Consider the following 14,787-nt stretch of genomic DNA (forward strand, 5'->3'; position numbering starts at 1 on the left):
GAAATAAAATTTTAATTTCTTTTCCTTTAAAAAAAAAACGTGTATATATAATTCGATAGGCGTGAAAGGAAGTCATGTAGTGTCCACATCAGTAATTTTTAAATTAACTTGAACAAAAGGTATTCCCGATGTCAAAATAAATTCATGAAATTGTATTTATCTCAGTAATTATAGATATTAAAATTTAATTATATTACAACACTTGAAATGTGAAATTCATTTTTATATATCATGAATATAAATCAATTCCGTCTCGAGTTTAAACATTTTACCGACACGACGAAACAGTAAATTCTACACTAATGAGCTGTTACGAAACTGTTACATTGTGAACGATTGTATGGTACTGTTAGCATGTCTTTACAAAAAATTAATAACCTTAATGTGCCTCTCACTCTTTTTTTCATACCTCTTTTTCTCTTACCTCAAAAAATATTTTTTCTTAAAATACAAAACATTTAACGAGAAAATTATCGATAAAATTAAATTATAATGAATGTTTATCTGTATAAAATGTAAGGCTGAGCAAAGAGCTTAATGTAAGTAGCCGTTAAAATAAATTAAACCTTTCTGGTATCATAGCCTGAAAAAGAATGGTTTGTAATTTAATGAGGTTAATAAGTCAAGAATATTCAAGAGGGCACATTAACAAGCGCACGCGCGCGCACACACAACACACACATACACAAAATTACACTTACATTGATTGAACGAAGAAAAAAATTTACAATTAATTTAGTTCTGATAATTATATAATTAAACATTTTTGTTTTCTTTATAGAGATTATTACGTACATCGTAATTTTCTTAAAAATTACGTACATCGTAATAATCTCTATAGACTTATCTATTTTATATAATAAAATATCTATTGACCTTATCCATTGACCTACAGTCATCGAGTTGACTTTTATGAAGGGAACACCTTTTTATGAAGCGATTACTATACTTATATATTGAAATAAAAAAAAATGATAATGTTTATATATATATTTTATATTAATATAATTATTATAAATATTAATATAATATTCATATTCATAATTTATATTAATTTTGTTTCACGTCGCTCAATTAGTTATTTGGTATAAATGAGAAAGTGTCGGATTCGTAACCATGGACACTCAGTTCGAATCCGACTTCATATATATACTTATATATATATTTTTTTTTGTTTAACTTTTCTACTTTCTTGTACGAATTAAATAAAGTATTATGATCTCGAAAAATTTCGTTTTCCAGATTTCAACGAAAATATTCATTTTGACCATCCTTGAATCCATTTGACTAGTTTCGGCGTGACGTCTGTACGTACTTACGTATGTATAGTTGCCCCAGTGAATCTACGAAATTGTGACGTCACGTGCTGATATCTAATTACATTATTGTTTTCCAAAACATAATTTTTGCGCTTAATTATTATTTTTATTTCATTTTCGACTTACAAACAACACGCTCGCGGAAGCAGTGCATTTATATTGCGTGTTTAATTCTTTCCATTTGAGCTGATTACATGTATAAAAATGTTTAATGACTCAAACTTGTAAACAAAAATAATTCCTTAACCAGTGAATAATGTTCTAATTGGTATTATTTATAGACTTATAAAAATTTATACATGCAATTAGAAATGATGTCTTTTGTCACGACTATATTTTGATCCATCATTTGTAGTACACAATGTGTGTATAAGGAAATAAACTTTAGTCCAGTTTATATGTTCAGCGAAGGTACGCGGATAACTTTTTTGTGTCATATTATTTTATAATTACTATTTTTTTCGAATTTTTTTTGTAATATGTTATTTTTTGTTTTATTTTTGTTCGTTTGTGCGTCTGTTGTGGCAGATTTTAAATCCCCAGTTAAGAAAAAAAAACTTAGGAGTCAAGCACGTGAAATAATCAATAATGTTGATGAAAAATGAAGCTCTAAAACTAGGTAAATTTGCTGACGACAAACATAAAATTGGCATTGAAAACTGCGAAGAAAAAACTGCTATTGGTTTTCGGATATCAAGAACACAGGTTCAGAAACTCAGAAGAGAAAAAAAGACATGATTCTTAAATCAACATCCAAATCGTGTTCTTCCAGCGGGCCAAAAAAGTATAAACGACGTTCGAAACCTGTCAGTGGACTGGACAGTTTTGATTTAGGTGTATTTAAAAGAACAGTTAATGAATTTAATTTAAGGGAGAATGAATTACCTACTTCAAAAAAGTAAGGCAAGAAATTTAGTCATCTATTGATTTTAAAGGCAGTTAATCAACTTTAGCTGTTATTTTGAGAGTTAGGTTTAAATTGGCGTAAAACTGAAAATAAAAGAAACTTTTAATTGAGAAATCTGATATCAGGTGGAAGAGTATTGAATGTTAACAATCAATGGTTAAGTACAGACAAAGAAATGCTACAATTGTTTATTTGGACGAAACGTATAATTTAAGTTCACATTGTTCGACAAAGTTGTGGTCTGATGGTATTGTTGAGGGACTTCATGTGCCGATTAATAAAGGTGACTATTAAGTAATAGTAATTCATGATAGAGGAGGAATCGCTATTAATTCGAACGCATTACTAACTTGGAAAGCCAGTTTGAAAAGTGTGGGCGACTACCATGAAAACATGAATCTAGGCAATTTGATGAAATGGGCGCGTGAAAAATTGATTCCAAATCATCCACCAATGTTGGTTGTAGTTTTTGATAACGCCTCTTATCACAATACAGGTATTGATAAAGCCCTAAATTCTAACTCCAGAAGAAAAAATATTACCGATTGGCTGGAGAAAACCCGTATTCCTTATAGTTCAAATATTCTGAAACCACAATTACATGAATTAGTACGTTTACGTAAAACTAAGTTAAAAAATTATCACTTTGATGAACTTTTGAAAAAACATGGGCATCGTGTTCTTAGACACCCACCATACCATCCTGATTTGAATCCAATCGAAATGGTATGGTCAGCCATAAAAAGACATATAGCGAGTCATAACACAACATTTTTTTTTTCACAAATGTTGAAAACTTAACAACGGAGAAAATTAATTCCATGAATAAAGATGACTGGAAACCCTACTGAGGAAACGTAAAAAATATTGAAAAAGAGTATGAAAAACTGGAACCACTAATAAATGAAATGACAGAACGTTATATTGTACGTGCAGACTCTGATAGTGAAAGTGAAAATGATAGTTATAGTGATAGTGATTCGTTTAGCGAGTATGATGAACTTGCTAGATGTTGAATTGATGTATGAAGAAAATTTAAGTAAGCTTTTGTTTATTATTAAAAATTAGTAATTTAGTACAAATAAAGGTTGTAAAAGAATTAATTACGTATTGTTTATAATTAGTTAATGTAAGTATAATAGGTATTACCGCGGGCATTATGATAGTAAGTAATACATCGATTTGATACGCGGAGTTGATACTTTCAGGCCGAGTAGTTATACGCAGTCTGCTCGTGACGAACAAGCTCGTACATTGGCTGGGCCAAGTATATGTATGTTTGTACGTACATATACATATATATATATATATATTGCTTAACTCAAAAACGATAAGCCACAAGATGTGGAAATTTTATATTTAGGACTGTTGTTACATCTAGCTATACACTTCCTTTTTTGATTGCAATCGATTTTGAATCAAAACTGTCCAAAAAATCCCAAATCCCCCAAAAAATTGGATTTTGGACTTTTTATTAACTGCAGTAATAAGGGCTTTTCAACGATATATCATAAGTGGTACTTATTTTCATCGGTTTTAGAGTTACACAAAAATAAAATTTTTAATTAATGAAATATTGGAATTTTATCGGAAGGCACAATTCGCCTCCATTTTTTTAACTGTTTTTTAATTTAAATATATTGATATACTAATAACTATTAATCTCTCTAAAAATATTTTGAATTAAAATGAAAAGAACAAAATTTTATTTCACTAATAACTTCTGATTTTTTCAATCAAAAAGGAAGGTGCACAACTAGATATTAAAAGTCTTAAATCAAAAATTTTTAAATCCTGAAGCTAATCGTTTTTGAGTTATGCGAGATACATACGTACATATGCACGTACAGATGTCACGCCGAAACTAGTTGAAATTGATTCAGGGTTGGTCAAAATGGATATTTCCGTTGAAATCTGAAAACCGAAATTTTTCGCGATTACCATACTCCTTTTCTTCGTACAAAGAAGTAAAAAGTTACTTTTACTGTTATTTTTAATTCGTTGAAACTTCATTACAAATTATTCCTCTACATGTATTGCTATCCTTAGTACCGATCGAGTTTAAAGTTTTTATTTACTGGAGGAAACATTGTCTCCTAGGTTTAGTTCAAAGTTATATTTCTGAGAAAATAATGTTCTAAAACCAAAAATATTTATTTTTATTGGAACACTAATGAATAAACAATTAATTTTTTTTTAATTTTATTTTTTTTATCTGTATGAGAATATTTTGAAAATAACATATTCTAAAATAGCCTTGTAAATAAAATGAGATTACTATAAAACTATAGGCATGGGTGATAAATCATCATATTATACTTGAAGTCTGAAAACAACGAACATACTTGTAAAAAGGGGAGAAGAATGGAATACAAAAAGAATTAAATGGAATTTTTTAATTGGTGAATGTTAATAGTTTTTCATGATATTAAATGTTACAGGAGAAAACTGTAAAAAGTTGAGTTGACAAAATCATTAGGATAATAAAGCAATAGGAAATTATGCTACACATTGTTCGGCAACTGTTCTACTCTCAGTGAGAAGTTGATTATTAGCTAAAGAAGATTAATTTTTCACATTCTTGTGCAAATACATCGTATTTCTTATTTGATTTATTCACTACAAATCTAATAAATACTGACATTCTAGTGCCTAATACTGTTCACAGTTATCATTATAAATGTCAAAATTTTGCTTTGTTTCTAGACATGACAATGAACAAGTTAAAGTTTTTGTAAATAAAGCTTTCATTCATCAAAAATTCAATTATTGTAGTAACCTATTTGATAAAATTTGTCAATTATAAACGGTCAGTGGGACGAAGGTAGGTAAAATGAATAATTGACAGCTGTCAATGACCCAATCCATGAATATACTGGGCGGTTAGTCATACTGCATTCTTTTAACATGCCAAATAATATCCCTTTTTTTTAATATCCCTTCTTCACCATATATGCGGTGCCGCATTCCATTACATCTGATACTTCACAATTCCTAACCAGAACATCCAACCTCACAACATTGAATTTCTCTTTATTCCATTTTATGACATCCCACCTTTCTGCTCCCGACATTCTCAAACTTTTAACGTTAAAAATTTTTTATTTCATTTCCATATGCAAGTCCTAAGACCACCATAACGAATTACACATCTATATTAATAATTTCCCAATCACAAAACTATGATCAAAGTCTTTGTTATTCTTTGCTTCCTTATTTATTTTTTTTTCTATTTATTTAAAAAAAAAAGATAAATATATTTTCACCGGGTTGGTCTAGTGGTTAACGCGTCTTTGCAATTCAGCTAATTTCGAAGTCGAGAGTTCCAACGTTCAAATCCTAATAAACGCAGTTACTTTTATACGGATTTGATACTAGCTCGTGAATACCGGTGTTCTTTGGTGGTTGAAATTAATTTAACTACAAATCTCAGAAATGGTCAACCTGAGACTGTACAAGATTACACTTTACTTACACTCATACATATCATTCTCATTCATCCTCTGAAGAAATACCTGACGGTGATTACCGGAGTCTAAAACAGGAAAGTAAAGATACATACATTCTGAACAACTTTTACAATTAATTTTTCCTATTTGATTTGTCCGTCAACATATTTAGTTTTATTAAAATCTATTTTTATATCCCATTTTTTCATAGCTATTAAGTGATTCCAATAATTTATGTTATACTTTCCCTGTTTAACCATTTTTTTGTCATCAAATAATATTACAAATTATCAATATATCAGTAAAAGTAAAAGCAAGTATCGACTTGAATATGTAATACTTTGTTGGTTGCATTGCATTAAACGAGTTATCATGATTTCATCTAATGTTGCTCCTTGGATAAATTCCCAATAACAATATTTTACATTTTTTTAAATTTTGTTATTTTAATAAAATATATTGAAAGTTCAAAGTACTGGTTAGTTTTATCACCTAGAGAGTTATGAATTAATGCTTTTTGATCTGTCTTACCTGTAGGTGTACTCCGATTCAAGAGTAGAAAATAGTATACTTAAAAATATAATACTGTACAAATATGTACTATAAAAAAAAATACTGGAATATACTCAAAATACTGTATTATACTATAAAATGAAAAATACTATACTGTAAAAAATATATAGTATAAAATGGAAAATACTATGCTATACTAAAAGTCAATTTCTCTTATTTTTTAAATTAAATAAACATATAATATAATTTGTTAAATTTTATAAACTTTATTATATTATAAAAAATTAAGTAATAATAGCCAATCGGATTCTTCTGACAAATACATAAAATTAATGATCATAAATAAAAATATTCTAATAATTAAAAAATATCATTTAGCGTTACTTTATCCTAAACATAAGTATTGAAATTAATTACAACAGCAGTTAATTATTTACCATAATGTGGTTCATAATTAATTTTTTGAACTGTGAAAGTAATGCATAAGATCAAAGTGTTTTAACATCAAACAGTTGAAATGAAAAATGCAATTTTACTTAATTGTATTGATCGGTGCCTTTAACGTCATCTCAGATTTTCTTCTAAGTCATTTTACGTTACAGAAGAACGTTTTTCTTCCTCACAACCTTAGAATATTTTCTCTAACGTTACACTGGGAGCAGTACCAAATTTTTTCTAATTTGAGTGCACTAACTATATAGTGGTTTTGTAGGATGAAAGGGCAGCAGACTTAAGACTGTAGAACTTCAAATAATAAACTGGATAAATTTGATTTCCATATTTCCACTTCTAATTAATTGTTTAATGTAAGTAGTTTAATATTTTAAAAGGACTGAAAAATAGTCTTAACACAGAGTATGTTATTTCAGAGTAAGAGAAGGTAAAAAAAAAACAAGTGAAAAAAATTAAATAACATTAATTGGTATAACAAAATGTTGGCATTTCTGCACACCGTAGAAACTTAAAAATGATTAGTTTATACCTTTAATATACTAAATTAAATTTTTTAAAGGCAATAAACTTCCAATGTGGAGTAAGTTAAAGAGGGACTTTTAGAAAAATGCAGTAAAAAAACCAACGATCTGTTTCCTGACAGCTCCAATTCACAATATAACAATATATCTTAATCCAGTTATCCTACTGCAGTGAAACAAAAACCAAACAGAGAATAAAATTCCTTTAAATTTCTTTGTACACTAAACAGGTATCTCTTACATGATATGCTAGTTGAGTTTACTAAAAAAAATAAACTTAATTTGATTTAGAATTTACTCCGAGCTGAAAGATTTGAATAAATGTTTAAAATATTATTATTTCTGATAAAAAATAACATACAAATTATATACTTGTGTATATGATGTTTCATATTAATCGTTCCAGGCGATTTTGTCATAAACTACGCACAATACAAAAATATTATATTGCTTTACTGTGTTACATATGTTGGTGTACACCATTTGTGGTGCAAACTCATTACTACATGTGTTGTAGTATAACCTACTAATAGAGCTGTATTATTGTAAATATATATAATAAATTTAATGTATTTAATAATTGTATTTCATCCGTTTTGTAATGTTAAGTGACTTGGATTTACGTATACTGAATTGTGTTGGTAAATAAATCTTGCTACACATATAAGTGAGGTGCTATACCTCCACTCACTGAAAGGCAATGACATATATCTTTGACTGACTGGAGCTAATGAAACTATACTGTATGGATATCAAACTCCACTAATGTGAATTTGAAAAGAAAGAAAAAATTCGGGGGGAACTGTCAAAAAAATTTCTGTCGCCATGGGGTCTAATCGTGGACACGTACAGGGCCATGGAGGCAGCTCCTGAGGCTTGCTGAGGGCGTTCAGGTGATGGCTGGATAAAGACATTCTGATGAATCATTGAGGACCCTCGAGGTTTGTGATGTGAGCGCGCGATTCAGGAGGGGTAGGTGTGAGGTGCATACCCGAATCCAGACTGGGTGATAGGGAATGGAAGGGTAGCTCTCTTGGGGAGAGTTACCATGGCAACCGGGAGGGATTTCGTGATCTCTCATTGTTCCAAGAGGGACCCCGTCGGAAGATCAACTTCAAGCTGCACTAAGGGGGGGGGGGGGCTAGTCTTCAGCCACGTCACTTGGGAGCGACCGAAGTAACGTCTTTTAGGCGTTTACCAGTTGCTCTCAAATGGTTAAAAAAAAACAAAAATCACCGAAACAAAGGTTACTCTGATTGGAAGGGGAAACCTCACTATGATCTTTTATTTGACCTTGAACTTGATCATGATCTTATTTCAAGGTTAACGCGATATTTTCATATGGAATGACATATTTTTGACCTGACAAAAAGAAAAGAAAATTTTTAGCCCTTTGTTTTTACTAAAATTTTTAATTACTTATAACTCCTGAACCCACTTACCGGTTTTAAAAATTTAAGCGATAATGTACTTGCCAAATTCAACCAGTTCAATTTCCAAATTTTTCGTTTTTTAAGGTTTTCAATTTGTTGTATGATGGTGGTGATTGATGTATAGATATACATCAAAGACCATATATTCTTAAACGCGGTCCAGTGTTGTACGGATTTTCTTCATTCTTTTATGCCAAGCCGGACAACTGATACAGCCTTCACTAGGATTTTATTTTTACGTCACTTTTCTGAGCTATTCACGTTGTAGAAAATTTTCGTTTGTGGAATGTAATTATGTCGTAATTCTGCTTAGATATGTTTTAAATTTTCAGTAAACTATTAAATATACTCTTTACAATATTTTAATATATAATGTCAGCAAAAAAGGTTGCAGCAGGTTAAAAACATCGTATCTCTGAACTACTAGGGATAGTCAAACGAGTATTTTTTTTTTAAATTCATCAACTCAAAAAGTTTTTTTACATACCTTATGCCAAGGTGCACCAGGTGCGATCCATCTGGGTAGAAATTGTTTACGGCTGGATGTTTGCAGAGAAATAAACGAAGTTCATATTGAAACTTTATAAAGTATGTAAAAAAATGTTTGAGTTAGTGAATTTTTAACAAATATTCTCTTGATTATCTTTAGTAGTTTCCGAGATACGATTTTTTTTTTAAATTGCTGCAGACTTTTTCGATAACCTGTATTATAATGTATGTATTATAGTATTAAAAAATATTTATATAAAAATTTCAGATATTATCATAGGTAGGTGAATCCATAGATAAACCTTTTGTTTGTAAATAACATTTGTTACATTCGAAGTAGTTTTGAAGACAAATATTTCTTACTATTGTGATCAATGTATTCTTATATTCTGATGTTTCTTTTAAACTGTTTTTAATTATTTCTTTTGTTTTATAGTGTATAGTATACAGTTAAAGTATTAGCAAAAAATATAATAACTGATTACTCCCATCGGCGAACAAGGGATGTTTTGTACTTCTGCTGGTCGGTGCCAATTATCAATATAATTGGCAAAAATCTAAAAGTTTAAACGTTACTTAGTATACGTTTAAATATTTATGTGAATATATTTCTCTTTGTAATTTTTATATGTTATTATACTCTCTGTACTTGTATTAAAAACGTTTTGGCATTTAATTAAAAAAAATAAATAAATTAGTTGCCAAATAGAATGAGTTATTTCTATAAATTAGTACTTTGATAATATACTACGTTATTCTTACTACGATTTGCTACTTTTTTTTTGTCCTCAGTCATTTGTTGACTGGTTTGATGCATCTCTCCAAGATTCTCTATCTAGTGCTAGTCGTTTCATTTCAGTATACCCTCTACATCCTACATCCCTAACAATTTGTTTTACATATTCCAAACGTGGTCCGCCTACACAATTTTTTCCTTCTACCTGTCCTTCCAATATTAAAGCGACTATTCCAGGATGCCTTAGTATGTGGCCCTATAAGTCTGTCTCTTCTTTTAACTATATTTTTCCAAATGCTTCTTTCTTCCAATTGTCCAACTTTCACTTCCATATAAAGCGACGCTCCAAACATATACTTTCAAAAATCTTTTCCTGACATTTAAATTAATTTTTGATGTAAAGAAATAATATTTCTTACTGAAGGCTCGTTTCTCTTGTACTATTCGGCATTTTATATCGCTTCTGCTTCGTCCATCTTTAGTAATTCTACTTCCCAAACAACAAAATTCTTCTACCTCCATAATCTTTTCTCCTCCTATTTTCACATTCAGTGGTCCATCTTTGTTATTTCTACTACATTTCATTACTTTTGTTTTGTTCTTGTTACGATTTGCTATGAAAAGAAATAAATTCACAAACATATTTCAGTATAGTTTTATAGAATATAGATGGATATAAATAAAGAGAATACAGTTGAATAATTGAAAATAAATATAGTTTCTGGTAAATGTTTATTAAATTGAGATATACATTTGACCATTATCATCTTCATTGTAAATTTCTTAATATACTACAAATATAATTGGTACATTTACAATTACGTAATTGTAATTTCCCAACCCACTAGACCATAGACCAACCCGGGTTGGTCTAGTGGTGAACTCAACATCTCATTCAGCTGATTTCAAGATCTCTAAAGTTCAAACCCTAGTAAGGATAGTTACTTTTATACGGATTTGAATACTAGATCGTGGAAATCGATGTTGTTTGATGGTTGGGTTTCAATTAACCACGCATCTCAGGAATGTTCGACCTTTTTCTTTTTTTTCTGTATAGCCTCCGGAACCACCGTAAGTTATTACTTTAGAGGATGAATTAGGATGATACGTATTCAAATCTAGTTCTATCTAGTATTCAAATCCGTATAAAAGTAATTGCCTTTTCTAGGATTTGAACTTAAAACACTCGAATTAGAAAATCAGCTTATTTGCGATGACAAGTTCACAATTAGACCAACCCGGTGGGTTAGAAATATTGATCTGAGACTGCATAAAAATTACGATTCATTTACATTCTTACTCATATCATCATATCGTCCTCATTCATCCTCTGAAGTAATACCTTACGGTAGTTCCGGAGGCTAAACAAGTATAATTGTAATTTCATATTGCATGCTGCTAAATAAAATAATCTTTTTAAATTTTTAGCTTAAAAATATGTTTGAGACTGGAATAGTGGGTAATAGTGAGTAATAGTGGGTATTTTCTTGAACTAAGTGACTATAGAAAATTTAAAGATAAAATTAAAAAATACACATTCTCTTTAATTTTACTTTTAATATGTATGTTATAATTATACTACATTATACTAATAAACAATATTACACAAATTGTTTTTTTTATTTTTCATAAATAATAAAACGTAACATTTAAACAACTTGTAAAATTATTTTGTTTATTTAAATTAGTGTCATTCGTTCAATCTTCTCATTTAAAATTTTATCCCTTTCTGGTAATAGGACTCTCCCAATATCTCAACCTTACGGTCCGATCGCAGTTTATTCCTGCCTTTCCTCCAAATTCTCTTCTCACCGTTTCTTCTGTCTAACTCGTTTATTCTTCCCATAAAAAATTTGCTAAAACCTTAACAATATATATTATCAAATAACTTGACGTATGGATTCAAGACTATCTTTTCCGTAGTCGTTGTTTGACTTATACCCTCTAAATATGCAACCTACAAACTGAGAACAGGCTTTAGCGGTATTAAACTTAGTGTTCGCTTAGGTTGTTCTACACTGAGTAACTAACATCTTATACATAAAGTTAACAAACAGTCTTTAGTACGTCATCATGAGTTATAACCTTCAGTGACAAAGTCTGTAAAATGAGTATATGAACGAAGATTGTTGCAACCTAGTGCAAAGCGATAACAATTGGCATTGCAACTTACTTTCTACTCGTCTTAAAATAAATGTACAAATTTAATTTAGAATCTTTTATCGTGATAATGAATTATAATTTAAGCAAAAAGAAATTTACATAATATTTAATTCTGTCTTTTTTTAAGCAAAAATGTTTCTTTATCAGTTTCCCTGAAAAAATTAAATTATAGATATAAAAATATTATTACAGGACATTTTACATTTTATTGAAAGTTAGGTGAAATACTTTTTTCTGCAAACCTTCTGATATTTTAAGTAAAAAGTGTAAATGTTCAATGTGTATCGATGATATTCCTGCTACCATTTCAAAAGAAGTCGTAGTTGCTAATATTATTTCCTTTACTAATTTTATTAATGAATCTTTCAGAAACGGAGTAATTCCCTAACTGCCTTAAAACATTTGCTGCTATTGATTGTTCCTCTCAAAAAAAAAGTTTGACACTTAATTTATAAAATTATAGGTCGATTTCGTTATGTCCGTGTTTTAAAAATTATTTAAATAAAAGTTATGGATAATTGAATTTTAACATTTATTTTTGAATAAATTTTATTCTCTTGTTAACAAATTTTCAGTACGGTTTTATTAATAACTTTTTACTGACTCAAGACATTTCTCAATTTTGGGAAAACAGTAACACATTCAATTTAGTTACTCATTATTTACTTGTGTAGGCTTCATCAAAAAATCATAATTGTTTCTCAAGATATAAAAATGGGCATGTAGATCGTTGTTCTTCTCCCAAACATATGAATCATATAGATCGTCATTCAGAAAAATTAAACTGTTAACTTATACTTGAGTTTATGTTTATAAACGTATATCTTTGCTAAGAAGAATAGTCACTTATTCCTAAAAAATTAAAATGTAAAATTCATACAAAAAATCTAATGTGGGCATCACATGACTTTCATGTACACCTGTTAAATTACATACATACAATTTTTTTTAATGAAAAGTACATAAAATTTTGTTTCATTAATACTCGTAACTTCTGATAATTTTTAATTTGTTTTTTTTTTTATTATTGAATTATTATTTTTCGTAAAACTTTTTACCATCAGAGGTTAATAATGATTAATAAATCAATACATTTAAATTAAAAAAAAGAGATATAATCTTATTCAAACCCATGTACCTTCCCCTTATAAAATTCAAATACTTCATTAATTAAAATTTCATTTCTTTATAACTCTGGAACCAATGAAAATAAGCACAACTTGTGATATGCCGTTGAAAAGCTCTAAATGAGAGCTTATTACGGCAGTTAAGAATCCAAAATCCATATTTTTTTTTTATTTTGGGCTTATTTCGGCTCTTTTGGTTCATTCGATTGCAATAAAAAAGAGAGGTTCACAACTAGATATTACAAAAGTCCTAAATCTCAACATTCTACGGCTAATAGTTTTTGAGTTATACGAGAGATGCGGGTACGTACGTACAGATCCCAAAGCTAGTCAAAATGGAATCAGGTATGGTAAAAATGGATATTTCTGTTGAAATCTGAAAACCGACATTTTTCACGATCATAATACTTCCTTTACTCCGTACAAGGATGTAAAAATGCATAAAAATATAAAACATAAAATTCCCCATTAATGTAGTTGAAACATGTGACAAAAAGTAATAGTCGGCGATTTTTTTTCACGGAACAATTAAGCATGTCTCAACAGACGAAAAATATACTTTGATGTATTTAGAGTGCTGCTGTGAGGATCGACGGGTATTCATTCTTATTCTACATATGCATTACTATTATTTTATTCTATTTTATTATATTATAATATTAAATATTATTCTATGTATGCATTCTTATTTTATATCATGTAAATACAAGTAGGAGGTTACGTTTCATTCCGTTTCCCAAAGGCAAGTCTCTCCCTAGGTTTATTTACAGGGTCTTATTAACAAATTACGGAATGATATGAAGAAGCTTTCCACCAAATTATTTAAAATAATTTTTATTAAGGACTTCTGTATTGTGAATTATTTTACAGTAATTTTTTTACATTTTCTATCTTCATGTACTTAATATTATTTCTTGTGTTTATATTTCAAATAATCAATATGTACCTAATCAAATCACGTTTATTTTTTATTTTAAAACAATTTTTTATTTTGTTTTGCTGCTCTAGTCAAGGAAATGGTACACCTTTGCACTACACTATCCTAACTATGACGAATTACTAGTTTACATAAAAATAAAATTAATTTTGAACTATTCGATTACCTATGTAACGTAGACAACCACGAGTAGGGTTACCGGCGTTAATTATGGTGTAGAATAGATATCTTTGGTTAGACTGAACAAAAGACATTTTAAAAAATAATTTGTTTCGCAAGTTATCAATAGGGAGAATAATAAAGAAATATATAGATGCAAAGGAAATATATGTACGAATATATAAATATATATATATTTATATATATAAAAGGGTCCGGCAGAAATAATTCCCCGTTTCCTCACCGATGCTGGTGGAGCGCTAATAGTACAGAGCGCGGTGTTGGCACGCCATTTTATAGCGGATGTCTTGTCATTTCAGTTACAACCATGCCATGGAATGGTGAGCATCACGCTTTCGTTATTGAAATGTCTTTTTAAAATTGCGATTCTGTTATAGACATACAGCGATTTTTTTGTTCATACTTTTGGTTAGGTCAAAACGATATTCAATAAGAAGACAATTAATTTATGGGTATCCAGTTTTAGAGCTACCGGTTCAGCTTTGAAGAAGAAACCAGCAAGTAGGCCATGAAGCGATGAAACACCCGAAAATATTGAATCAGTGAGACAAGCTGTTACA

The sequence above is a fragment of the Lycorma delicatula genome, chromosome 1 (genome assembly GCF_047948215.1).
Source record: "Lycorma delicatula isolate Av1 chromosome 1, ASM4794821v1, whole genome shotgun sequence".
Taxonomy (NCBI): domain Eukaryota; kingdom Metazoa; phylum Arthropoda; class Insecta; order Hemiptera; family Fulgoridae; genus Lycorma; species Lycorma delicatula.